The sequence below is a fragment of the Camelina sativa genome, chromosome 2, assembly GCF_000633955.1.
Source record: "Camelina sativa cultivar DH55 chromosome 2, Cs, whole genome shotgun sequence".
Lineage (NCBI taxonomy): Eukaryota > Viridiplantae > Streptophyta > Magnoliopsida > Brassicales > Brassicaceae > Camelina > Camelina sativa.
Window position 1 is genome coordinate 12,210,879 of NC_025686.1, and position 3,695 is coordinate 12,214,573.

Below are 3,695 nucleotides of genomic sequence, written 5' to 3' on the forward strand. Positions count from 1 at the left end.
GGCTTGTTCTTGGAGATTTTGGAGAGATCTGAGGCTGTAGAAGTGATAGCTGTTGCTGGGAACGAAGGAGAAGCTCCTGGAGGTGTTGTTCCATCGTTTTCTCAACCCCAATCTTCTGTTCTTGAGGTGAGTGCTTGACCATGGTTGATCTAAGCATGAGATCTCCTTTGTTTTGTGTGATTCCTTGTGGTTTGTGGTGTTTGCTTGCTTGGGTACATTGTATTTGTGATTTCTAGTGAATTCCGAGATGGTTAGACGTGTTTGGAGTCGAATTTGTGTTGATTGGAATCAGAGCTCGTCGTTGAGTTTCGCGCAGATCGTGTCTGCAGAAGAGGCATCGATCAATACCACTTGTGAGGAGCATCGATCGGCACCGTCTTGAGTAGCATCGATCGGCACCATTGCAGCATCGGTCGGCATCAGTTCCTGTAGCATCGGTCGACACCGAGTTAGCATCGGTCAACACTAGTACCTGCCGAGTCTTATTTTCCTGGTTTGATGTACTGATTATGTTCTTGTTGTTTGTTAACTTGGGAGTCTCATATGCTTGTGTGTATAACCCAGTAGATGGGGGGACGGCCTCACTAAGTATTTGTGATAATACTTACGCATCTCAATTGTTGTTTGTGGTGTGCAGGTAAAGGAAAAGTGTGATCGTGGGATCAAAGGCGATGAGGAGGAGGATGTTCTAGAGGCTTGATTGATTGTGGTCTAGCTATTGTTAGGTTGCTAGTATTGAGTTGATAGAGCATTGTAGGATGTTGGAACCTTGCTATTTCATTGTTGGTTATTAGATTATTGTTGTTGGTATTCTTTTGGTTTAATGGAAATTGTTTTATTTGGTTATCTGCGGTTATTGATTGTTGTTAGGATGTTAGTGGGTATGGGACCACTAGTAAATTAAGGCATTAAAAAAAAATGGGAAGGGTTGTTTCAATATACAACATTTACAATCAACTCAATGTTTTTAAATCCGACCCGGAACTCAAACCGGACAACCTTCCGGGTCATCGGGTCGACCGAGTCCAATCACAGGTTAATAATTTATTGAACTTTAATCCTTCTGTTTTACAAAGAATGTCATTCTGGCCTGATTTTTTTGTTTCAAAATAAGTGTCATTTTTAGATTTTAACTTTAACCTTATATTCATTGAAGAATATCAAAAGTCAATTTCAATTTTAAGTGTATAAGAGATATTTTAATATGTTTTCTTAATTTGTGTGCAAAATATTAAAATGACACTTATTATGAAACAAAGGAAATAATATATATAAGACATATATATATATATATATATTATATACCTTGGTTTTATGAATATTCTAACAATAATTTCCATTTCTTATTATATTTAATATATATTTTTGAACAATAGTTATAAATTTTTATTCTTTATCATTTTTTAAAAAGAGAGAAATTTACAGATGAACAAATACTTTTAAATCGTGACAGAACAAAAGAAAAAATCTTTGTCCAAAAAAAAAACAGAAAACCATCCGCGACTTACTTCCGAGTCCTAATCTTAATTAAAAGCTAGATGGTGCCCTTTTTCTTAATTTACCTATTTGTTTTTTTAAATTTTTTTTTTTTGCAAAATCTAATAACCAAAATCTGTAAAAACCTCTTAAAATCTTCGAAACCATATCCTATATGATCTCAATGGATTTATTTTCTCTTTATCTAAAGAACTGAATTCAAATCAAAACCAAACCAAAAAAGAATAATCCGATCTGAAATCAATTTTTTTTTTGTACACTAAAGATGTATATAACTCATAATCAGTCATTCAGTCTGAACTCTGAACTGATCAAACTATCCATTTTAGATCTTTAGTTTGAAATTTGAATATTGTCAACCAAATAATGCGAAACACCGAAAAATTTGAACCGAACCCGGATTAAGCAGCGTCTACAAATATGATTCTGATCGGTTGGCCAATAAGAAAAGAAACGAAAACAAATAAGGACACGTATATAGATAGCCCATCACTTGACATCAGCTAAACACTGTACCAAACACGCATATATGAACTGGCTAATTCATGGACACAACATCAGTGATAAAGTCATACATTTCTCTTTCGTGTAGGTACGCTACAAAATGGTTAGAATAAACATTTGCAAACGAGACATGTAAAATGATCGACAAGAGATAAAAAAAAAAAAATGAACCGTATCACAAGTGTATGCACCTTGGTATCTTATAAACCTCGACACTTCAAGAAGCAAATACTGGCAATAACAGCACACGCTTTTCCTTCTTCTTTTTATCTTCTAGCATTGTAGAACTAGTAGTTAAAAAAGTAAAACCCAAACAATACTCTTTATTACTAATCCTACGCAATATAATCTCAATCATGTCTGATTGATATATCCATCAGGAAGGAGGATGATCCATGGTTTAATGATACAGCCACAAAAATATAGCTTTTTAGGCTTATAGCAGCATTTTGCAGTTTTCACTGGGAAGATCCAGATGCCGTGCGCTGCTCGTATTCACCTTGTTCTGCTTTACTAAATTCCTCAAGCAGTTCACGCTGCCTCTGAGTTATATTTCTGCCAAGGAACATAAACAAATATAAGAGATTGCGATGTGGCGTTTGACTATTATGTCATTTGCAGGCACAATTTTACTTGGGGAGGTTTTTATGGGACTTACGCAGGGATGCTGACGTTGAAATGCACATATTGATCCCCAAATCTAGTCGACTTTCTTGCTCGTATACCTGTTTGTGTCATAAACAAAAGTATGTGATTTTAAAAGTAAACAAACATGAATCTGTTCAACACTTAGTTTCTCAATCTAAACCTAGCTTCCGTATGGATTTGAGGAAATTTTGTTTTGGTGTCTTGCTATTAGTATCCAGTGGGACGCTAATTAGCCCAAGTTAACAAGGTCATACTCAAAAATTTCAGGTATGCAGCAGCTGAAGTTATCAACAGAAGCAAAAGAGCTCACCTTTATTTCTTAGCACTACTTTATGACCAGGTTGGGTTCCAGGACGGACCTACAACAAAAGAGTTTTCAAGTCAGATTGCTGGAGGAGTTCCAAGACAAGTCCTAAACTACAACAAGTTGGGAACAGAAACCCTCAAACTTTAGATAACTATCATTTAGCTAGCAAGCAAAAATCTGATCTTCTTTTTCATCAAAGCATTTTAAAAATGTGAAATTTTTCAGATACCTTCACGACAACATCACCAGTGAGGGTTGGAACTTGAATGGTTCCTCCAAGAATGGCCTGACAACAGATGAAATGTACTTAGTTATCAAAAAAAAATATACAAAAACGGTAAAAGAACTCACAGATACTGCACCAGAACCAAAATAAATGCTGGAGGCAAAAAGCGAATGAAATTTTAAAGACAGGATTGTCAAGACCAAATCAATTCACCTGGGTAACACTGAGAACTGCATCCACATGAATATCCGATCCTTCTCTACGGAACACAGGATCTTCACGAACCTAAAAAAGAATACAAACAAGTTACTGAGAACGCAATAAAGTGATTAACCATGAGTGTCATTAGAAAGTTGATTTCAGTAAAAGTCACCTTGAGAGTAACATAAAGATCTCCAGGCTGGTCACCTTCAGGATCAGCCCCACCCACCCTTGCCACCTTTAATGTATCACTATTGTCAACCCCTGAGGGATGAAATAAATGTGAGATCAAAGTGATGAAAACTAACACGA

General features: G+C 35.9%; 1 non-coding gene across 1 annotated transcript; it reads right to left on the bottom strand.

Moving 5' to 3' along the window:
- Positions 2,024-3,644, bottom strand: LOC104751078. The gene is made up of 6 exons (XR_002034906.1): positions 3,556-3,644; positions 3,396-3,467; positions 3,186-3,242; positions 2,960-3,008; positions 2,660-2,726; positions 2,024-2,556 (listed from the first exon to the last, which is right to left on the bottom strand). It is a non-coding gene; the product is annotated as an uncharacterized LOC104751078 (transcript).